The following is a 25,890-nucleotide window of genomic DNA, read 5'->3' as shown; positions in this document are numbered from 1 at the left end:
AGGGATTTTTTTCAATGGTTATTTTTACCCTGTGGTTCTAAGATATTAGGGCAATTTTAATTGTTAATATTTTCAAAATGTTGTCCAGGGTCTTTTTTTTTCCATCATTATTTCCAGGTAATCCCATAACTCTTAGATTGTCTCTCCTGGATCTATTTTCAGGTCAGTTGTTATTCGATGAGGTATTTTATAATTCTTCTAATTTTTTACATTTTTTGATTTTGTTTGACTGAATCTTGATGTCACATTGAGTTGTTGACTTTCCTTTGGGCAATTTTAATTTTTAATGAATTACTTTCTTCAGTTAGGTTTTTCTGTTTGTCTGTTTGCTTTTTTAGCCTCCTTTTGCATTTCGCCAATGATACTTTTCTCTTTGGCCAGAGAATTCCAAATTTTGTCTATAATATTCCTGGGAGTTTTTATTTGGGATCTTTTTCAAGAGATGATTAGTATATTCTTTCAATTTCTATTTTACCCTCCAATTTTAGAATAGCAGACAATTTTCCTTGATAATTTCTTTGTTTCTTTTTTTTTTTGAGCATTCATACAAGATTTTATTTATTTTTTTATTTTATTTAGAATTTCTTTCCACAGTATATATGCATGAGTAATTTTTTAAAATAATATTATCCCTTGTATTCATTTTTCCAAATTATACCCCCCTCCCTCCAAACCCTCCCCCCATGATAGGCAATCCCATACATTTTACATATGTTATAATATAACCCAGATACAATATATGTGTGTAAATACCATTTTCTTGTTGCACATTAAGTATGAGATTCCGAAGGTATAAGTAACCTGGGCAGATAGACAGTAGTGCTAACAATTTACATTCACTTCCCAGTGTTCCTTCTCTGGGTGTAGTTATTTCTGTCCATCATTGATCAACTGGAAGTGAGTTGGATCTTCTTTATGTTGAAGATATCCACTTCCATCAGAATACATCCTCATACAACATTGCAGTGTACAGAGATCTTCTGGTTCTATTCATTTCACTCAGCATCAGTTGATGTAAGTCTCTCCAAGCCTCTCTGTATTCCTCCTGCGGGTCATTTCTTACAGAGCAATAATATTCCATAACTTTCATATACCATAATTTACCCAACCATTCTCCAATTGATGGACATCCATTCATCTTCCAGTTTTTAGCTACTACAAAAAGAGCTGCCACAAACATTTTGGCACATACAGGTCCTTTTCCTTTCTTTAGTATTTCTTTGGGATATAAGCCCAATAGCAGCAATGGTGGGTCAAAAGGTATGCACAGTTTGATAACGTTTTGGGTATAGTTCCAAATTGCTCTCCAGAATGGCCGGATTCTTTCACAACTCCACCAACAATGCATCAGTGTCCCAGTTTTCCCACATCCCCTCCAACATTCATCATTATTTGTTCCTGTCATCTTAGCCAATCTGACAGATGGGTAGTAGTATCTCAGAGTTGTCTTAATTTGCATTTCTCTGATCAGTAGTGATTTGGAACACTTTTTCATATGAGTGGATATAGTTTCAATTTCATCATCTGAGAATTGTCTGTTCATATCCTTTGACCATTTATTAATTGGAGAATGGTTTGATTTCTTATAAATTAGGGTCAGTTCTCTATATATTTTGGAAATGAGACCTTTGTCAGAACCTTTAACTTTAAAAATATTTTCCCAATTTGTTACTTCCCTTCTAATCTTGTTTGCATGAGTATTGTTTGTACAGAAACTTTTTAGTTTGATGTAATCAAAATCTTCTATTTTGTGATCAATAATGATCTCTAGTTCTCCTCTGGTCATAAATTCCTTCCTCCTCCACAGGTCTGAGAGGTAGACTATTTTCTGTTTCTCTAATCTATTTATTATCTCATTCTTTATGCCTAAATCATGGACCCATTTTGATTATAACTTGGTATATGGTGTTAAGTGTGGATCTATATCTAATTTCTGCCATACTAATTTCCAGTTTTCCCAACAGTTTTTTCCAAATAATGAATTTTTATCCCTAATGTTGGTATCTTTGGATTTGTCAAAGAGTATATTGCTATAGATATACCCTTTTTTGTCCTTTATATCTAATCTGTTCCACTGATCTACCGGTCTATTTCTTAGCCAATACCAAATGGTTTTGGTGACTGCCGCTATATAATATAGCTTTAGATCAGGTACACTTAGACCACCTTCCTCTGACTTTTTTTTCATTAGTTCCCTTACAATTCTCGACCTTTTATTCTTCCATATGAATTTTGTTGTTATTTTTTCTAGGTCATTAAAATAGTTTCTTGGGAGTCTGATTGGTATAGCACTAAATAAATAGATTAGTTTGGGGAGTATTGTCATCTTTATTATATTTGCTCGGCCTACCCAAGAACACTGAATGTCTTTCCAATTATTTAAATCTGACTTTATTTTTGTGGCAAGTGTTTTGTAATTTTTCTCATATAATTCCTGACTATTCTTTGGGAGATATATTCCCAAATACTTTATACTCTCAACATTTGTTTTGAATGGAATTTCTCTTTGTATCTCTTGCTGTTGCATTTTGTTGGTAATGTATAAAAATGCTGAGGATTTATGTGGATTTATTTTGTATCCTGCCACTTTGCTGAAATTCTGAATTATTTCTAATAGCTTTTTAGCAGAGTCTTTGGGGTTCTCTAAGTATACCATCATGTCATCTGCAAAGAGTGATAGTTTGATTTCCTCATTTCCTACTCTAATTCCTTGAATCTCTTTCTCGGCTCTTATTGCCAAGGCTAGCATTTCTAGTACTATATTGAAAAGTAATGGTGATAGTGGGCAAACTTGTTTCACTCCTGATCTTACAGGGAAAGGTTGCAGTTTATTTCTATTGCATATTATGCTTACTGACAGTCGTAAATATATGCTCCTGATTATTCTAAGGAATAGTCCATTTATTCCTGTACTATCAAGAGTTTTTAGTAGGAATGGATGTTGGATTTTGTCAAATGCTTTTTCTGCATCTATTGAGATGATCATATGGTTTTTATTCATTTGATTATTAATATGGTCAATTATACTAATAGTTTTCCTAATATTAAACCAGCCCTGCATTCCTGGTATAAATCCTACTATAAATTATAGTGTATTGTCCTGGGGATGATTTTCTGAAGTCTATTTGCTAATATCCTATTTAAGATTTTAGCACCAATATTCATTAAGGAAATTGGTCTATAAATTTCTTTCTCAGTTTTCGATCGACCTGGTTTAGGTATCAGTACCATGTCTGTGTCATAAAAGGAGTTCGGTAGGACTCCTTCATCCCATATTTTTTCAAATAGTTTATATAACATTGGGGCTAATTGTTCTTTAAATGTTTGGTAGAATTCACCTGTAAATCCATCTGGTCCTGGGGATTTTTTCCTGGGGAGTTGATTAATAGCTTGTTCTATTTTTTTTTTCTGAAATGGGACTATTTAAGCAATTTATCTCCTCCTCTGTTAATCTAGGAAGCCTATATTTTTGGAGGAAGTCATCCATTTCACTTAAGTTATCAAATTTATTGACATAAAGTTGGGCAAAATAACTCCTTATTATTTCTCTAATTTCCTCTTCATTGGTGGAAAGATCCTGCCTTTCATTTGTAAGAATAACAATTTGATTTTCCTCTTTCTTTTTTCTGATCAGATTTACCAAAGGTTTATCTATTTTATTGGCTTTTTCATAAAACCAACTCTTGGTTTTATTTATTAATTCAATAGTTTTTTTTTTACTTTCAATATTATTGATTTCTCCTTTTAATTTTTGTATTTCAAGTTTAATTTTTGGTTGGGGGTTTTTAATTTGGTCTTTTTCTAGCTTTTTAAGTTGCAGGCCCAATTCGTTAATCTTCTCTTTCTCTATTTTGTTCAAATAAGCCTCTAAAGATATAAAATTTCCCCTTATTACCGCTTTAGCTGCATCCCACAGATTTTGGTATGATGTCTCATCATTGTCATTATCTTGGGTGAAATTATTAATTGTTTCTATAATTTGCTGTTTCACCCAGTCATTCTTTAAGATGAGATTATTTAGTTTCCAATTACTTTTTGGTCTATTTATCCCTAACTTCTTGTTAAATGTAGTTTTTATTGCATTGTGATCTGAGAAGAAGGCATTTATTATTTCTGCCTTCCTACATTTAATTTTGAGATTGTTATGTCCTAATATATGGTCAATTTTTGTATAGGATCCATGAACTGCTGAGAAGAAAGTATATTCCTTTCTATTGCCATTCAGTTTTCTCCAAAGGTCTATCATACCTAGATTTTCTAATGTTCTATTTACTTTTTTAATTTCTTTTTTATTTGCTTTGTGATTTGATTTGTCTAAATCTGAGAGTGCAAGGTTGAGATCTCCCACTATTATAGTTTTACTGTCTATTTCTTCTTGCAATTCTCTTAACTTTTCCTTTAGAAAGTTAGATGCTATACCACTTGGTGCATATATGTTTAGTATTGATATGGCTTCATTATTTATGCTACCTTTCAGCAGGATATAGTTTCCTTCCTTATCTCTTTTAATTAGATCAACTTCTATTTTTGCTTGATCTGAGATAAGGATGGTTACCCCTGCTTTTTTGGCTTTACCTGAAGCATAATAGATTCTGCTCCAACCTTTTACCTTTACTCTGTATGTATCTCCCTGCTTTAAGTGTGTTTCCTGTAAACAACATATTGTAGGGTTCTGATTTTTGATCCAGTCTGCTATCAGTCTCCTTTTGATAGGAGCATTCATCCCATTCACATTTACATTTAAAATTACTAATTCTATATTTCCTGCCATCATATTATCACCAGATTATGCTTTTTCCCTTGACCCTGAACCCCTTCCCCGATATTTAATTTATAGACCCCACTTGTGACGCACAGCCCTCCCTTTTTTTAGTATCCCTCCCTCCTCCCTCCAAGTCCCTTCCCTTATTCTCCTTTTCCTTTTCCCTTTTCCTCTCTCCCCTTTTAATGAGGTGAGAGAGAATTCTCTGAAAAACAAATATGTCAATTATTTACTCTTTGAGCATCTTCTGATGAGAATAAGATTCACACAATGTTTCTCCCCCTCTCTAAATTCCCTCAGATATGGTATATTTTCTATGCCTCTTCCTGGGATGTAGTTTCTCTCTTTTTATCACTCCTTCCCCTTTTTCTGATACTAACCCCTTCCCTTTACTACACCCCCCTTTTTTATCAGTAAAATCAAATTATCCATGCATACTTTCTATATATCCACAACAGAGATACAGTTCTCAAGGGTTCTGTGTACCTTTTTCTGTTTCTCTTCTGTCTTGTGGATGTAGATCAAATTTTTTGTTTAAGTCTTGTTTTTTTCTTAGAAACATATGGAATTCCTCTATTTCATTGAATGACCATCTTCTTCCATGGAAAAAATGCTAAACTTAGCTGGGTAGTTTACTCTTGGTTGCAATCCTTGATCTTTTGCCTTTTGGAATATCAGGTTCCAGGCCCTACGATCTTTTAATGTGGAGGCAGCCAGATCTTGAGTGACCCTTATTGTGGCACCTTGGTATTTAAATTGTTTTTTTTCCTAACTGCTTGCAAGATTTTCTCCTTTGTGTGATAATTCTGCAGCTTAGCCACAATATTCCATGGTGTTCTTTTTTAGGGTCTATTTCAGAAGGAGTTCGATGAATTCTTTTGACGTCTATTTTCCCTTCTGTTTCTATTATCTCTGGACAGTTATCTTTGGTGATTTCCTGTAAAATAGAATCTAGGCTCTTTTTTTGATCATAGTTTTCAGGAAGTCCAATGATCCTCAGATTATCTCTCCTAGATCTATTTTCCAGGTCTATAGATTTTCCCAGTAAGTATTTGACGTTATTCTCCAGCTTTTCATTTGTTTTTTTTTTGTTTTGTTTGACTGATTCTTGGGTTCTCAATGAATAATTCATTTCTATTTGTTCCATCCTGAATTTTAAGGAGTTATTTTCTTCATTCACAGTTTTTAGTTCTTTTTGTATATGCCCAATTTCGTTTTTAAATGAATTATTTTGCTCTATTGAATTTTTTTCCATTTCCCTAATTTTTTTAGAGAATTATTTTTTTTCCAATTCAGAAATCCTATTTTCTTGAGACATTTTTATCTTTTCCAATTCAGAAATCCTACTTTCTTGAGATTTTTTTATCTTTTCCAATTCAGAAATCCTACTTTCCTGTGATTTTTTAACCTTTTCTAATTCACAAATTTTGTTTCCCTGAATCTCCTGTGAATTCTTTATTTTTTCCAACTCCAATTTCATAGCTTCTCTTTCCTTTCCCCATTTTTCTTCAAACTCTCTTAATTTTTCAATAGTCTCTTCTAGGAGAGAGTTATGTGATGGGGGGCAGGAATCGTTCCCCTTTAGCTGTTATCTGCTGACTCTCTGCTGTTAACTTCCTCAGGGTTGGATACCCATCCTTCTCTGTGTAGAAGGAATCAATGGTTCTTTTTTGCTTTTTACTCATATTTTAAAAAATCTTTTGGGGTCTGTCCCTGGGGTAGGAAATTATTTATTTATTTCTTTGCCAGCTTCCTCCCAGACTGGATGGATGCAGTGGCTCCTGTGCCTGAGCTAAGAGAGAGCTCTGGGAGAGAGTTCCCCTCCCCCTCCCTGGAAGTGCCTCAGAGGTGATTAGCAGGGTTGCGCTTTGAGGGCGCTGTGTGTCCTAGGGACTTCCCTGAGGTTTAAGACTGAACAGTAAAGGCGACACAAAGCCCAGCCAATGCGTCCCATGGGGCATGGATGTCAGCAGCTGACGTGAAAAGCCCCTGCGCTCAAACTGGAAGTGTCTGCCCAGAAATTGCGGTCCCTATTTCAAAGGTTCAGCTTCCCTGGGACTTCCGAGGCTGAGTTCCACAGCCTCCTGCCAAGCCAGGCACTATGTGTTGCCTTGGGCCATGTCCACCCACTTTTCAATCTCTTAACAACCCCTAGGTGAAAGCCCGGACAGCCTAAGTCGGCCACACCCAGAGTGCAGAGATCTGTTGAGTCACTTCCAGATTGCGGTGGTTCTAGTATCTGGCTTTATATTTTAAAGTGGCTTGATTTCTCTTTTGAACTGCTGTTTTATAAGCTAACAGCCTGTGCCAGATTCTTCTATCTCAGTGGCTTCTCTGATCCCAGAGCCCTCCCCAGCATGATCAGCGTAGTGTGCTACCACCAAACCGTCTGTGCTGGCCTCTTTTTTTTTCCTCCCCTGGGAACCGACCTTTTCTGTTGAAACTCCAGTTTCTCTTCAGCTAGTAAGTCGTGCTTCCAGTCCTTGTGGTTTCTATCAGTCCAGCGCTATTTTTGAGGCTGATTTAACTAATTGGTAATGAGGGAAGAAAGGAGCTCACAAAAACGCTTGTATCTTCTCCACCATCTTGGCTCCACCCCCATCCTTGATAATTGCTTGAAAGATGATGTCCAGGCTCATTTTTTTCATTATGACTTTCAGGTACATCTTTGATTTTTAAATGATCTCCCCTAGATCTATTTTCCATGTCAGTTGTTTTTCCAATGAGATATTTCACATTTTTTTCTATTTTTGAATTGAATTGAAATTTTTTCAATTTTTGGTTTTACTTTATTGTATCTGCATTTTTCATAAAGTCAATGGCTTTCATTTGCTCGGTTCTATTTTTATTTTTTTATTCTTTTTTAATTTAATTTTTATTTTATTTTATAATTATAACTTTTTTTTTTTTTGACAGTACATATGCATGGGTAATTTTTTACGTTATCCCTTGCACTTACTTCTGTTCAGATTTTTTCCCTTCCTCCCCCAACCCCCTCCCCGAGATGGCAGGCAGTCTTATACATGTTAAATATATTACAATATATTCTAGATACAATATATGTGTGTAGAACCGAATTTCTTGTTGCACAGGAAGAATTAGATTCAGAAGGTAAAAATAACAGTTTACACTCATTTCCCAGTGTTCCTTTTCTGGATGTAGCTGATTCTGTCCATCATTAATCAATTGGAATTGGATTAGCTCTTCTCCATGTTGAAGATGTCTACTTCCATCAGAATACATCCTCATACAGTATCATTGTTGAAGTGTATAATGATCTTCTGGTTCTGCTCGTTTCACTTAGCATCAGTTGATGTAAGTCTCTCCAAGCCTCTCTGTATTTCTCCTGTTGGTCATTTCTTACAGAACAATAATATTCCATAACATTCATATACCATAATTTACCCAACCATTCTCCAATTGATGGACATCCATTCATCTTCCAGCTTCTAGCCACTATGAAAAGGGCTGCCACAAACATTTTGGCACATACAGGTCCCTTTCCCTTCTTTAGTATTTCCTTGGGATATAAGCCCAGTAATAGTATGGCTGGGTCAAAGGGTATGCACATTTTGATAACTTTTTGGGCATAATTCCAGATTGCTCTCCAGAATGGTTGGATTCTTTCACAACTCCACCAACAATGCATCAGTGTCCCAGGTTTCCCACAGCCCCTCCAACATTCATCGTTATTTGTTCCTGTCATCTTAGCCAATCTGACAGGTGTGTAAAGATATGTCAGAGTTGTCTTAATTTGCATTTCTCTGATCAATAGTGATTTGGAACACTCTTTCATATGAGTGGAAATAGTTTTAATTTCATCATCTGAAAATTGTCTGTTCATATGCTTTGACCATTTATCAATTGGAGAATGGCTTGATTTCTTATAAATTAAAGTCAATTCTCTGTATATTTTGGAGATGAGGCCTTTATCAGAACCTTTAACTGTAAAAATGTTTTCCCAATTTGTTACTTCCCTTCTAATCCTGTTTGCATTAGTTTTGTTTGTGCAGAAACTTTTTAATTTGGTGTAATCAAAATTTTCCATTTTGTGATCAATAATGGTCTCTAGTTCTTCCTTGGACACAAACTCCTTCCTCCTCCACAAGTCTGAGAGGTAAACCATCCCATGTTCCTCCAATTTATTTGTGATTTCATTCTCTATGCCTAAATCTTGGACCCATTTTGATCTAATCTTAGTATGTGGTGTTAAATGTGGGTCCATGCCTAGTTTCTGCCATACTAATTTCCAGTATTCCCAAATAATGAATTCTTATCCCAAAATTTGGGATCTTTGGGTTTGTCAAACACTAGATTGCTATTTTTATTCACTATCTTGCCCTGTGAACCTAACCTATGCCACTGATCAACTAGTCTATTTCTTAGCCAATACCAAATGGTGTTGGTGACTGTTGCTTTATAATACTGTTCTAGATTAGGTACAGCTAGACCACCTTCACTTAATTTTTTTTTCATTACTTCCCTTGAAATTCTCGAACTTTTGTTCTTCCATATGAATTCTGTTGTTATTTTTTCTAGGTTATTAAAATAGTTTCTTGGAAGTCTGATTGGTATAGCACTAAATAAATAGATTAGTTTAGGGAGTATTGTCATCTTTATTATATTCGCTCGGCCTATCCAAGAGCACTGAATGTCTTTCCAATTATTTAAATCTGACTTTATTTTTGTGGCAAGTGTTTTGTAATTTTGCTCATATAATTCCTGACTCTCCTTTGGTAGATATATTCCCAAATATTTTATACTATCAACCGTTATTTTGAATGGAATTTCTCTTTGTATCTCTTGCTGTTGCATTTTGTTGGTAATGTATAACAATGCTGAGGATTTATGTGGATTTATTTTGTATCCTGCCACTTTGCTGAAATTCTGAATTATTTCTAATAGCTTTTTAGCAGAGTCTTTGGGGTTCTCTAAGTATACCATCATGTCATCTGCAAAGAGTGATAGTTTGATTTCCTCATTTCCTACTCTAATTCCTTGAATCTCTTTCTCGGCTCTTATTGCCAAGGCTAGCATTTCTAGTACTATATTGAAAAGTAATGGTGATAGTGGGCAAACTTGTTTCACTCCTGATCTTACAGGGAAAGGTTGCAGTTTATTTCTATTGCATATTATGCTTACTGACAGTCGTAAATATATGCTCCTGATTATTCTAAGGAATAGTCCATTTATTCCTGTACTATCAAGAGTTTTTAGTAGGAATGGATGTTGGATTTTGTCAAATGCTTTTTCTGCATCTATTGAGATGATTATATGGTTTTTATTCATTTGATTATTAATATGGTCAATTATACTAATAGTTTTCCTAATATTAAACCAGCCTTGCATTCCTTGTATAAATCCCACTTGGTCATAGTGTATTATCCTGGGGATGATTTTTCTGAAGTCTATTTGCTAATATCTTATTTAAGATTTTAGCATCAATATTCATTAAGTAAATTGGTCTATAGTTTTCTTTCTCAGTTTTCAATCTACCTGGTTTAGGTATCAGTACCATGTCTGTGTCATAGAAGGAATTTGGTAGGACTCCTTCAATCCCTATTTATTCAAATAGTTTACATAGCATTGGAGTTAGTTGTTCTTTAAATGTTTGGTAGAATTCACATGTAAATCCATCTGGTCCTGGGGACTTTTTCTTAGAAAGTAGGTTAATAACTTGATCTATTTCTTTTTCTGAGATGGGACTATTTAGACTACTTACTTCTTCCTCTGTTAATCTGGGCAAGCTATATTTTTGAACGTATTCTTCCATTTCATTTAAGTTATCGAATTTATCGGCATAAAGTTGAGCAAAGTAGCTCCTAACTATTGTTCTAATTTCCTCTTCATTAGTGGTGAGTTCACCCTTTTCATTTTCAAGACTAACAATTTGCTTTTTCTCTTTCCTTTTTTTAATCAGGTTTACTAAGGGTTTGTCTATTTTGTTGGTTTTTTTCATAGAACCAACTCTTAGTTTTATTAATTAATTCAATAGTTTTTTTTTTTTTTTTACTTTCAATTTTATTAATCTCACCTTTTAATTTTTGAATTTCAAGTTTTGTGTTTGTCTGGGGGTTTTTAATTTGTTCCTTTTCTAGCAATTTTAGTTGTAAGCCCAATTCGTTGGCCCTCTCTTTCTCTATTTTATGCAAGTAGGCCTCTAGAGATATAAAACTTCCCCTTATTACTGCTTTGGCTGTATCCCACACATTTTGGTATGATGTCTCATTATTGTCATTTTCTTGGGTGAAGTTATTAATTATGTCTATGATTTGCTGTTTTACCCAATCATTCTTTAGTATAAGATTACTTAGTTTCCAATTATTTTTTGGTCTATTTTCCCCTGGCTTTTTATTAAATGTAATTTTGATTGCATTGTGGTCTGAAAAGGATGCATTTACTATTTCTGCCTTACTGCATTTGATTTTGAGGTTTTTATGCCCTAGTATATGATCAATTTTTGTGTAGGTTCCATGAACTGCTGAGAAGAAAGTATACTCCTTTCTGTCTCCATTTAGCTTTCGCCAAAGATCTATCATATCAAACTTTTCTAGTATTCTATTTACCTCTTTGACTTCTTTCTTATTTATTTTGTGGTTTGATTTATCTAATTCTGAGAGTGCAAGGTTGAGATCTCCCACTATTATAGTTTTGCTATCTATTTCTTTTTGCAGCTCTCTTAATTTCTCTTTTAAGAATTTAGATGCTGCACCACTTGGTGCATATATGTTTAATATTGATACTGCTTCATTATTGATGCTGCCCTTTAGCAGGATATAATACCCTTCCTTATCTCTTTTAATTAGATCAATTTTTGTTTTTGCTTTATCTGAGATGAGGATGGCTACTCCTGCTTTTTTGGTTTTGCCTGAAGCATAATAGATTCTGCTCCACCCTTTTACTTTTAGTTTGAATGTCTTACCCTGTTTCAGGTGTGTTTCCTGTAAACAACATATAGTAGGATTCTGACTTTTAATCCAGTCTGCTAACTGCTTCCTCTTTATGAGGCAGTTTGCCCCATTCTTATTTATGGTTAGAAGGACTAATTCTATATTGCTTGCCATCCTATTAACCCCTGCTTATGCTTTTCCCCTTTCTTTCCCTCTTACCCCCCTACCCAGTATTAAACTTGTGAACACCACTTGCTTTTCACAGCCCTCCCTTTTTACGATCCCTCCCCCACCTTAAAGTTCCTCCCCTTATTTTACCCCTTTTCCTCGAAATTTCTGTATTCCCTTCCCCTTAGCTTACTCCTTCCCTTTCACTTTTCAGTGAAGTGGAAGAAGTTTCACCATAAATCGAATATGTCTATTGATACACACTATGTTCATCTCCCTCCTTTCTTTCTCTCAGATATAATAGGTTACCTTTGCCTCTTCATGAGATGTAGTACCACCACTTTACCCTTTTTTATGATATAATTTCCTTTTCACCTCTAGTTTCTAAGACAAATTGTACATATGTTCTTTACATATTTTTTTTTGGCAGAAGTATAGTTCTCAAGATTTCTTTTTACCTTTTTCGAAATCTCTTGATTTCTGTATTTGAAGATCAAACCTTTTATGTAGGTCTGGTTTTTTCATCAAAAATAGATGGCATTCATTTATTTCGTTAAATTGTCCATCTTCTTCCCTGGAAAACGATGCTCATTCTTGCTGGGTAAGTTATTCTTGGCTGCATACCAAGTTCCTTAGCCTTTCGGAATATCATGTTCCAGGCCCTTTGTTCTTTTAATGTGGACGCTGCTAGATCCTAGGTTATCCTTATTGTGGATCCTCCATATCTGAATTGCTTTTTTCTAGCAGCTTCCAATATCTTTTCCTTTGTCTGATGGTTCTTGAACTTGGCCACTATATTCCTTGGCATTTTGATTTTAGGGTCCCTTTCAGTAGGTGAACGATGAATTTTTTCAATGTCTATTTTACCCTCTGTTTCCAGAACGTCTAGGCAGTTCTCTTTGAAAATTTCCTCGAAAATGGTGTCCAAGCTCTTTTTTTCCTCACATTTTTCAGGGAGTCCGATTATTCTCAAGTTGTCTCTCCTGGATCTGTTTTCCAGGTCTGTTGTCTTTTTAATAAGGTAGTTGACATTCTTTTCAATTGTTTTATTTTGCTGGTTTTGCTTGACTACCTCTTGGTTTCTCCTTGAGTTATTCAGTTCTACTTGTTCCAGTCTAATTTTCAATGATGTATTTTCTTCACTCACTTTTTTTATATCTCTTTGTAATTGTCCAATTGAGTTTTTATCTTCTATGGAATTTTTTTCCATTTTATCCATTTTATTTTTTAGAGAGCTGATTTCTTTTTCCAGCTCACTAATCCTGTTTTCCTTAGAGTTGTTTACCTTTTCCAGCTCACTAATCTTGTTTCTCAATGATTTGATTTCTTTATCCACTCTGTCTTTGAATGCATGGGATGACTTCTCCAGGGTCTTCCAGTCTTTTCACAGAAAGGGCAGAGATTGTACCCCTCCCCCTCTGGTCTGAGCTGTGTGAGCTTCCTGTCTCTCTCGGGCTTGCCTGCCCTCAGTCTGCTCCCAGTCTGATTGACCCTCCCCCAAGCAAACACAGACCTTTTCTGGCGACTTTTAAGGATGTCTTCTCTTGGCGATTATTTGTGGATTTCTTTCTGGGTCAAGCATTAAGTCTGAGGCTTGTCATGAAGTAAGTTCTGAGAGAAAACGAGGAGTTCAAGCAGCTGTCTGCCTCCATGCTGCCATCTTTGCTGGAAGTCCTCGATTCTATTTTTAAAGGAATTATTTTCCTCATTGACCTTTTGTACCTCCTTTTCCAGTTGGTCAATTTTGCTTTTGAAAGAATTCTACTCCTTATCAGGTTTTTTTTGTATTCCTTTTGCACCTCTCTCAATTTTTTCCCTAATTTTTCCTCTATCTCTCTTATTTGATTTTCAAAATCCCTTCTGAGCTCTTACATTACCAATTCTTATTTTTCTTGGAGATTTTGGATGTAGGAGCTTTGTCATCATCTTCTGAGTATGTGTTTTGATCCTCCTTGTCACTATAATAAATTTCAATCATCAGAAATTTATTTTTTGTTTCCTACTAATTTTCCTAGCCTATTACTATGCTTTTAACTCATTGTTTCCAGGGTAGAGGGTGTACTCTCCCAAGCTTCAGGAGTTTTGTGTAGCTGTTTTCAGAAATCTTAATAGGAATCTGGCCACAAGTGCTTTTTTTCTGCTCTGGAGATATTATTAGGTGTGTTCCTGTCCCATTCTAGCTCTGAGATTTACTGTGTTTGCCAGGGCTGGGTTCCATTGACTGGGTCTTTGATGCAATTACAGGGGAGACTCCCATCCATTGCCACAAACTTTCTTCACTGACCTTTCTAACCCTCTCTTGTGTCCCCAGGTTGAAAAGTCCAGAAGCCTTCAACACTACTGCTGATTCAGAGCTCCTGCCTCACTGATACTGGGGTTGAGGTTGAACCTATCCCAGGATTGCATTGTAGTTTACCACCCTGATTCCACAGACCCTTTCTACTAACCTCTTCCAGGCTTTCTTTAGTGCTTCTGGGCTGAAAGGTCTGGAAGCTACCAATACTAACTCTGATTCAGCAGTAGAGCTGAGCAGGGGCTGGGCAGGGGCTAAGCCTGGGACTGGGACTACACTGTCCTGCCCTGGGACCATACACTGGTGTCACACTTTTTTTTGCTGAGCTTTCAAATTGTTTTCAGTGGTAAAATGTTCTATTTTGTCTTTTGAAGTGTTCTGATGCTCTAAAATTTGTTTATAGTCATTATTTAAAGGAAATTGGAATACTTTAAATAAGAGGTTGGGGAGCTCCTACCTTATTCCATAGTCGTGGCCCTGCCTCCAAATTGTACATTTCAAAGAGTTGTTTTGTTCATTGATTTTTTTTTCCATTTCACCAATTTTCTTTTTAAAGTTTTTCTCTTTTTACATTTTACCAACTCTCTTTTTCAAAGAGTCACTTTCTTTTTCCATTTTGCCAAATTGTTTTTAAGAAATTGTTTTCTTCAGGATATTTTTTTGTCCCATTTGGCTAAATATATTTTTATTTTTTTAAGAGCTTTTTATTTACAAAACTTATGCATGGGTAATTTTTCAACATTGACCCTTGAAAAGCCTTCTGTTCCAAATTATCCCCTCCTTCCCTCCACCCACTCCCCTAGATGGCAGGCAGTACATGTTAAATATGTTAAAATATATGTTAAATCCAGTATATTATACATATTTATATAGTTATCTTGCTGCACACACACACACACGCGCACACACACACACACACACACACAAAATCAGATCAAGAAGGAAAAAAAAAACTGGGAAAGAAAGCAAAATGCAAGCAAACAACAGAAAGAGTGGAAATGCTATGTTGTGGTCCACACTCAGCTCCCACGGTCCTATCTTTGGATATAAATGGCTCTCCATCACAAGGTCACTGGAACTGGACTGAATCATCTCCCTGTTTAAGAGATCCAAGTCCCTCAGAATTGATAATTGTATAATCTTCTTGTTGCCAGATCCAATGATCTCCTGGTTCTGTTTATGTCACTTAGCATCAGTTCATGTAAGTCTCTCCAGGCCTCTCTGAAATCATCCTGTGGGTTATTTCTTACAGAACAATAATATTCCTAACATTTTTATAATATAATTTATTTAGCCATTTTCCAATTGATGATCAATTTCCAGTTTCTAGCCACTACAAAAAGGGCTGCCACAAACACTTTTGCACATGTGGGTCCCCTTCCCTCCTTTAAGATCTCTTTGGGATATAACCCCAGGAGAAATACTGCTGGGTCAAAAGATATTGCTCTCCAGAATGGTTGGATCCATTCACAGTTCTACCAACAATGCATTAGTGTCCCAGTTTTCCCACATCCCCTCCAACATTTGTCATTATCTTTTCCTGTCATCTTAGCCAATCTGAGAGGTGTGTAGTGGTATCTCACAGTTATTTTAATTTGCACTTCTCTGATCAATAGTGATTTGGAGCACTTTTTCATATGCCTACAAATAGTTTCAATTTCTTCATCTGAAAATTGTCTGTTCATATCCTTTGACCATTTATCAATTGGAGAATGGTTTGAATTCTTATAAAGTTGAGTCAATCTCTATGTAGCTAAATCTATTTTTAAAGGAGTTTAGTTCAGATAATTTTTATGTTTCCTTTTCCAAAGTTCTCCTTTCCTTTCCCCATTTTTCTTCTCTCTTTTAATTTTGGAATTCTTCCAAGAAAGCCTTTCATATCAGAGACTAGTTCATATCTCTCTTTAAGGCTTCATCTGAAGGCCTTTTGCCTTTAGTGTCCTCAGGGTTTGGGTTATGTCATTCCCTATTTCCATAATAGCTATCTATGATCAGAGAGCTTTTTTTGCTGTTTTTGAACTTTTTAAAGCTTAAGATTTGCTCCTAGAGCAAAGGGGAGAGTATCACAAACTTCCTCAGGACAAAAGGGGCTTATCACTGCCCTGGTGTTGCAGACTTCATCCTCATGTTGTATGTGTGTGGGATGCCTGGACAAGTCCCACCTGTTATGCTGGGGTTCAGAGGCTCACATTTGCCTTCTTTAGATGTGTTGGAGGTCTCGCAGCTAGTCTGCTGATTCACTGGCCTTCTGAATGAGCACACAGTAGCCAATTCTGCTGTATTTTGGCCAAAAGCCTCCCACTGTATTTTTTCCAAGGGACCTCTCTGCCTTGGGCTTCCCGATGTTGGATTGTACTGGGCTATGTCTCCCCCTGCCCAATTAAAACAAATCTCTCCCAAAAGTCCTTTCAAGATATATTCTGCCGGAAATTTTTTATACTCCAAATTTTTGTGGGTTCTGTCACTCCAAAATCCATTCAGAGGCTTGATCTAATATTGATTATGAAAAAAAAAAACAGGAAGAGCTCAGCTAAAGTCCACCATCTTGGCTCCACCCATCTGTAATTAGGTTTCTAGATATAGATATTCACATACAACCAAAGAAAAAAGTTGACTAAAATATCTTAATCATGTAACTTGTATAATAATGCAAATTAAATTAATCCTGAGATCTCATCTTATACTCTTTCAATTCCCAAAAAGGTAAACTAGTCAATGCTAGAGGGACTATGGGAAAACAGATACTATTACACTATTAGTACAGTTGTGAATTGTTCTAAATATTCTAAATATGAATTTGGAACTGTGCAAAAAACATTAAAAAGTCCATCCCCTTTTGTAAGGATTACAAGATGAGAACTCAGGTTATCTAAACAATTCTCTAGCTCAGAATTTACACCTTTGGTTCGGGCCTTTGAAGGTAATTTACACCTTTGGAATTCTGAAAAGGAGTTTACACAACCTTTAAGAGGAGCAAGTTCATCGGTTGAAGTATTTTCGCAAAAGACCCTGAGTTCTCACATGTCCCTTTAAAAGGAGCAAGTTCATTGGCTGTAGGAGTTCTCACAGGCCCCATTGAGTTCTCACTACAATCTCTGTGAGGATAAAAGAGGGCAGCATTGGGTCTGAAGAGGAGTCTAGTCTGGGACAGAGTTGGGACGGCACTTTGGAAGGAGAGAGTCTGGATTGGGGAAGGACAAGAGCTGGAGGAGATTCAGAGCTTCCAGAAACCTGCACACAGAGAAAAGATTATACAGAAAAGAATCCTCCTCCCAGAGAAGGATTCCAATTGAGAGATGACAAGAACTTTATATTTTGGCGCCCAACGTGGGGCCAGGACTTATTCTGAGCCCTTCAGAGGAGCTAGCCCGGACCTTCACAATTCCCTTTGGCTCCATTATTCCACTATTAGATATATACTAAGGTGTTGCCAAAGAAACAGATATTAAATAGTAAATTTGCACAGCAATATTCTTTGTATGAAGAAATGGAAACCAAGCAGATGTCTATCTATCTAATTGTGAAACATAAAAGAAATAACAATTTAAACAAGTAGGTACTGTATGTCCATACATAGTCATACATCCTATACATCCTATACCAGTACAGAATTCTAGCTAACACTGAGGTTATCAAATAACAGTTAAATAAATTCATGAAAGAGTTTTCCATTTTGATATTGCCTAACTTATTTATTCAACTTTTAAAATTACTACCTCTGACTTCATTAAACTCTTAATTAATAAAAGAGTACATATATTCTCACTTTAATCAACAAATAAGTAGCCTTGAGAATAGCCAGGCAAATTGAAGCATTCTTCACAAACATTTCTCTATACTTATAGAGCCACAGCATATCTTACATATTCTAGTAGATGTCATTGGTATGTTCCATTCCAGAGACCTTAAGGGAAAGTGTGTGGTCTGGAAAAAGTAATGATAACAACAGTTGCAATACTAATATCTGCATAGCGCTTTACAATTTATAAAGCATTTTTACATGCATTATCTCATTTGATCCCTCAAAGCCACCCAGGAAGAAAACTGATTAGTTTCACGGATTGTCCATTCTTCCTCTGTAGTGATGTCATGCTTTTGATTCCCAGAACTTATAAATTTGGAGTGAACTGTGCTCCAGTTCTTAATTTCACTCTTTCCAGAAACAGTTTGACTGTAATAAATTATATAATGATTATATAAAGACTATAAACCAGGAACACATAAGAAATGCATAAAATCTGAAAATATTTTAAATCTGTTTTCAAGGTGATTAGAGATTAAAATCCTAATGGAATAAAGAAGAATGTTGCTACAACACTTATCCCACCCAAAATAAGAGAACTATTGTGATACCAGTTCACTGAATTCTACAAAGGAAGAGGAAGGAAATATTGTTCCTTCAAGGAACAGGGCTATATTGATGATCTTTTGGGACTATATTGGAAAGGAAGGAATGGAATTACACTTTCTAACCCTCTGTGAAGATTTAAGTGTCCCTACTTTTTCAAGTAAATGGATATTTGAAAGTTCTTGAACTTTAAAATTTCCCTAAAATCACACTATTAGAAGCAGTGCCAAAAATCTTTCCAATTTCTCATCTCTTAATTCAATGTACTATTCCCTTAGTGTCATATTGAACATAGGAAGCAAAACTGTGGATCTTAGGCCCAGTGATAGCTCTATGGTAGGAACTCGCTGATATATCCCAGATCCATTTCTGACTTGACAAAAAAAATTGGGAGGGAAAAATTATTGCAAGAAAGGAGGAAGGAGTAAAACATTCCTACCCCTTCCTTTTATTCTGCCCTCTCCCAACACCTACTACAACTCTATCTTTGTTCTTGATTTTCTACTCAATATAACTTCTTGACCAAAGCTTCTTAAACTATGGGTCACAACCCCACATAGAGACTTATAACTGAATATGAAGGTGGCAAAATTGTGATTTATTATCAGTAAATGTCCATTTTGTATGCCTATATTTATAGATGTGGAGTCACATAAAAATTTCTCTGGTGAAAATTAGTCATGATTAGAAAAAGTTTAAGAAGTCCTCGTGTAGACGACTGATTTTAAATTAGGAACAGTTTGCCCAAATTATTAATTATGCCTCCCTCTGGTTCTTTTACTTGTCTGACCATAGCAATTCTTGCTTTTATCACCCACTAAAAATGCTATTATCCTGTTGTTCTGAAGAGAAACACTAGAAATGAGATTTAGCACCTGAAATAATGTTTAAAAAATAAGTCAATATTAATACTAATTTCTTAGTATAACTCAGCTACTGACAAACAAAGAGATTTTCAGGAAAAAAAAAGATGTATATGAATTTTAATTGAGAAAAACAAATTACATTCCTATGAAATATAAAGAGCAATAACTAATATGCATGTGTATGTATGTGAATATACATTTGCATATAGCCAACATATGTGTGTATATATATATATATATATATATTATGTATAAAGTACTTACCTACATATGTATATATAAAGTGATTACTCTAACATAGTATTCACTGTTTTTTAATGGAGCTTATGTTTATTCTTGTTGCCTAGAACTACTACTATGAAGCAATTGCTTTTTTTTTTTTTTTAAGAGAGAGACTCTAAGATTGCCATTCCATTCCAACTTTATGCTTAAATTCTGAAGCATTTGCAATTAAGAAAGGTTAACAGCATTTTCCAAATGAATAAGAAAGCTAATCTCTAGGCTGCCAAAAATTATAGGAGGGTCAACAGGGGGGGAAAAAAAAAAGGGAAGAAAGAAGGACATGTGAATAGAAATCTGCGTGAAGAATTTTTTAACCTCCTTTTTAAATCACTTGTTGCAAGCCACATTCCATATTTCACTATTATAGAGGAGGGAAAAATGAGGTGTTAAGATAAAAATTTACTGTGAACAAAGGATCTCTTGCCAGGAGTGCTAAAATGCTATTTTTTAGATTTCAAAGTAACCTGACAATGTTATACAAAATTAAGTTCTGGGCTCCGAAGGGTTTAAATTATCAGTGATAGCTCAGGACAGCTTTTGAAATGCAGAAGTGTCACTTAAGCAATCCCAGAGAGGTATTTACTTTTTTTTTTTTTTCTTCTCAAGAAAAATACTATGTAGTCTATTACATGGGGAGCTAAGTGGTGCAGTGGTGAAGAATATAGGGCCCAGAGTCAAGAAGATCTGAGTTCAAATTCAGCCTCATATACTTACTAGCTTTGTGACTTTGGGCAAGTCCCCTAAACCAGTTTGCCTCAGTTTCCTCATTTGTAAAATGAACAGAAGGAATGACAAACCACTCTAGTATCTTTGACAAGAAAACCTCAAATGGATTCAGTAAGCATCAGATATGACTGAAAAACAATACTTTTTATTTTTCTTTTTTTATTCCTTTTTTTAATTAATTTTATAATTATAATTTTTGACAGTACATATGCATGAGTAATTTTTTTTTTACAACATTATACCTTGTGTTCATTTTTCCAAATTTTCCCCTCCCTCCCTCTACTCCCTCCCCTAGATGACAGGCAATCCCATATATTTTACATGTGTTACAATATAACCTAGATACAATATATGTGTGTAAATCCAATTTTCTTGTTGCACACTAAGTATTAGATTCCGAAGGTATAAGTAGCCTGGGTAGAAAGTAGTGCAAACAGTTTACATTCAATTCCCAGTGTTCCTTCTCTGGGTATAACTGTTTCTGTCCATTATTGGTCAATTGGAAGTGAGTTGGATCTTCTTTATGTTGAAGATATCCACTTCAATCAGAATATGTCTTCATACAGTATTGTTGAAGTGTATATTGATCTCCTGGTTCTGCTCATTTCACTCAGCATCAGTTCATGCAAGTCTCTCCAAACCTCTCTGTATTCATCCTGCTGGTCATTTCTTACAGAGCAATAATATTCCATAATGTTCATATACCATAATTTACCCAACCATTCTCCAATTGATGGGCATCCGTTCATTTTCCAGTTTCTAGCCACTACAAAAGGAGCTGCCACAAACATTTTGGCACATACAGGTCACTTTCCCTTCTTTAGTATTTCCTTGGGATATAAGCGCAATAGTAGCACTGCTGGATCAAAGGGTATGCACAGTTTGATAACTTTTGGGGCATGGTTCCAAATTGCTCTCCAGAATGGCTGGATTCTTTCACAACTCCACCAACAATGTATCAGTGTTCCAGTTTTCTCACATCCCCTCCAACTTTATCATTATTTGTTCCTGTCATCTTAGCCAATCTGACAGGTGGGTAGTGGTATCTCAGAGTTGTCTTAATTTGCATTTCTATGATCAGTAGTGATTTGGAACACTCTTTCATATGAGTGGATATAGTTTCAATTTCATCATCTGAAAATTGTCTGTTCATATTCTTTATCCATTTATCAAATGGAGAATGGTTTGATTTCTTACAAATTAGAGTCAGTTCTCTATATATTTTGGAAATGAGGCCTTTATCAGAACCTTTAATTGTAAAAATATTTTCCCAATTTGTTGCTTCCCTTCTAATCTTGTTTGCATTAGTTAAAACAATAATTTTTCAAGTGACTGGGTAGACTGGGTTTCCAATTTTCAGGTACTATTTTGTTTTTTTTCACATTCTGCTAAGGCAACAAACTGAGGCAGGTAGTAGGATAGAGGTTTTAAAAAGATAGTAGAACAGAAAGTCAGAATACTTTGGTTTTATCCTCAGTTCTATCATTATCTCTGGGAAATTAATTTCTTCTCTCTGAGACTCAGTTTCTTCAACTATAAAGGGATTTTCTTGTGGATAACACATCTTCACTTGAGTCAGGAGAAATTGAGTTCAAATCCAGCTGCAGATACTTAATACTTACTAGTTCTTCAGCTCCCTCCCCTCAAAAAAAGATAATAATGTTTTTTAGTAGTTAACATCAATGCAAAAATGTTTGTGACAGTCCTTTTGTAGTGGCTAGAAACTGGAAATTGAATGGGTGCTGGCATATGAATTTTATGGAATATTATTGTTCTGTAAGAAATGACCAGCAGGATGATTTCAGAAAGGCCTGGAGAGACTTACATGAACTGATGCTGACTGAAATGATCAGAACCAGGAGATCATTATACACTTCAACAACAATACTACATGATGATCAATTCTGATGGATGAAGCTCTCTTCAACAATGAGATGAACCAAATCAGTTCCATTTGTTCAATAAAGAAGAGAACCAGCTACACCCAGCAAAACAACTCTGGGAAATGAGTATGAACCACAACATAGCATTTCCACTCCCTCTGTTTTTGTTTGCTTGCATTTTTTATTTCCTTCTCAGTTTATTTTTACCTTATTTCTAAGTCCGATTTTTCTTGTGCAGCAAAATAACTGTATGGACATGTATACATATATTGTATTTAACATATACTTTTAACATACTAAACATGTATCAGTCTACCTGCCATCTAGGGGAGAGGGATGGGGGGAAGGAAGGGAAAAATTGGAACAGGAAGTTTTGCAATTGTCAATGCTGAAAAATTACCCATGCATATATCTTGTAAATAAAAAGCTATAATAAAAAAAAGGAATTAACATCAAAGTTCTATGGAAATATTAAATGATTTGATTGTTATGTTCAGAACTCCAAGGTACTTTAGAGATTATCCAACCTTCCTTTAAAAATTATGGAGAAATAGATGCTTTTAGCAGGTAAAGGACTTGTCTAAGGTACTATAGGTTAAAATTACAACATTATCATTGTCATTACTTCTCATTACTTCTCTTCCACTTCTAAAATCCTGTGATTCTATCTATGATTGAGTTATATTGTTGTCCAAAGGCAATAGACAGGGAGTAATGCTTGTCAGTTTCTGTTTCTTAATAGCACCTGCTATTAAGAAACTTGCTTAATGAAGTCTGCTGACAGCTGGCAGATTTAGAGTTCCTAATTGAACATGCTAACCTGATAGGCTTAGCTGTCTACTGCTCACAACTACCCCTCCTTCTCCACATGCAGGCACATTACACTTGCATAGATTGCACACACAAATCTATCTCATCACAAGTTTTACACAGAAAATCTGTTGCATTGGAATAAGTGCCAGATTTATTGTCAGAGCTCCTGCATTTGAATTCCCACTTAGTTATTTGATCCCTGCTTAATCTTGGATAAGTCATTTATAAAATGAAGAGATTAGACTAGATGGGTTCTTGGTGTGGGACAGTGGAAAGAATATTGGCTCCAAAGTCAAGAGACTTGAATTCAAATCTCACTTCTGTTTTTAACTCCTCAAAATCTCAGGAAACTGATAGAGTAAGTTAGAAATGAGTTTTCTACATGCACAGATCAGTGGAAGGAAGTTGTCTATCATAAATGTATTTTTGCACATACTGTGAGTCCTCAGGCAAATATCATAACATTTACCTATTAGCTCCTCTGTCAAATGTGGGGTTTGAACTCCATGGCATCTACCTCCAGCTTCATAATCATAGCTCTAAGATTTATGCCATGAACTGAGTCTCAGTTATGCTATTTTTTTAATAATTTTCTTTATAATTATGCTTTCCTAAATCCTTTTGAGGCCTCTATGTAAACAAAGTTGAATATTTAGAGACATTCCTGTGATTAAGCCCAACAATCTTGGTAGTGGCCCCATTAAGAGAAGAAAAATACCTGAGGGTAAACAAAGTAAAAAAAACAAAACAAAACAAAACAAAACAAAACAAAACAAAAACAAAAACAAAAACAAAAAACAACAACAACGACATTTAAAAGCACTGGAATTTCCACTGAAATATTGGTGTGACTGAATGACCTGATATCCATGGTATGTGACTACTTGGTGTCTTTTACCCTTCAGGACATCCTTATAATATTACGACAATTTCATTTTACTTTAAGAGAGTGAACAAAAACAAATCACTGAATAAAGAATAAATATGTAGAGAGGCTTAAAGGGCAATCTTGTTTTTTAAACTCCATGGTAGGAAGAGGAATGAACATATTCACATACATTAGCTGATGAATGACTACATAAACCCAATACATAGCAAATTAAGTGATGCTCAAGAGGAATATTTTATATCATGTATGTATGAAGAGGTAAAGTAGGCACCAGGAGTGATAATATCAAATAGATTGGGGACAATATAATTGAAAAAGGAAATCATACTTTAAAAAATACTAGTATAATATACTAGTATAATAGAGAATCAGTCTTTGGCATATAAAAATTATAGCTATTCATCACAGATTTCAAAGGGGTGCTATTTATTTGTGTGAAAATAACTTCTTCATTGGTTCCAGCAATTACAATATAGAGTTACAAATGAATAAACAGTTTATATTTATAGGTATACAACTTTTTAAAGTCTCAGGAAAGCAGAGGCAGGATCCATGAAATAAGGGGAGGAACTAGGGAGGAGTTAGGAGAGATAAAGGTGAGATTTAGAAAGAGCCAGGTAGAATCCACCCAGTGGACTCATCCCAGACCTTTCTAAAGAGATCCTTATCAGGATCCCAAAGGTTGTTTAAAAATGCTAAATAGACAGTCTCAGAGTTGGAGTTCTAGACTATGGCTATACTAAAAGGACAGTCTTGATTATGGCTAATAGTAGCCAGATGGAATCCTTCCTAATAAAGGAAGAGAATAAGCTAGTTACACATAAATGCATGTAAATACCCACATGTCACTGAAAAAATCATTTCATTACTCCCTAATGGTACTCCCCGATACCTCACAGTTCTATTGTGGCAATATTGTTTTGTAAATCTTAATCAATTAAAAACAAATAAATATTGATGAGGTCCCAGCTATGCTAGGTACCTTAAAGCATTAAATAAATGTTAAACTAACTGTGTATATAACCATGATTATGCACCTTAGTGTCAGTAGCAAACTGGTCAGAGTTGGAAAAGTTCTTGGAAACTAGTCTTATCTTTTCCACAAGCCAGATATATGACCAAAAGCAAAACACTTAATTTCTCAGTTCCTCAGCACTCCATAAGACAGTGTTAGAGATGAATTTCCAATATGCATAGATCAAGGGAATTTCCATACAGAAAGTTGCCTACATGGATAAAATCACAATCCAAATACCCAATCCCCAAGATGTACATACACACACATGCTGCACAGATATTAGTTTAGTGATTTATCTGTTTTGGAGTAGCCATGTTGGGTGAATTACTGCAGAATAACAAGAAATTATTTACAGGCTATTAGGTTCCTGGATTTTCTTGAAACTGTCCATCGTTCAAGATTCCTGAACAAGATTCAATGAATAAAGAACATGTTTGAAATGGTCACTAAGTGAAAGGCATGTTTCTAAGTGCTATGGATACAGGGAGAAGCCATTCTCAGGAAGAATTCACATTCTAATGGAGGAGATCATATCTAACTAGTACATATCATGTCTAACTAAAGTAATTATTTTAAAGTGTGTGAGATTATCAATAGAGTCCTACCTTTACACCAAACAAGGTGATACACATACAAATTAGATACAAAACAGACAACTTCAGAGGGGGAGATTCTAGCAACTGGGCTGGGGAAAACTAAAAAAATAATAATAAAAATAATTTCTTATACACTAATCTGACAGAAAGGGTAGCCATGTAGCACAAATACTAATAAAGTAGATAAAATAGCACAAATACTAATAAAATAGATAAAGTGGATAAAATAATGTCACCAAAAATTTTCTAGTTTCACTGAAGTGGAAGGCAGTCAATTACAGGAGAGAATACTTTTACAAACCTTTTAGAACAATAATATGTTTATCAAGGGCATATAAATAAAGGGGAGAGTAAGG

Source organism: Sminthopsis crassicaudata, chromosome 1 (assembly GCF_048593235.1).
Source record: "Sminthopsis crassicaudata isolate SCR6 chromosome 1, ASM4859323v1, whole genome shotgun sequence".
NCBI lineage: Eukaryota > Metazoa > Chordata > Mammalia > Dasyuromorphia > Dasyuridae > Sminthopsis > Sminthopsis crassicaudata.
This window is presented reverse-complemented; position numbering follows the sequence as displayed.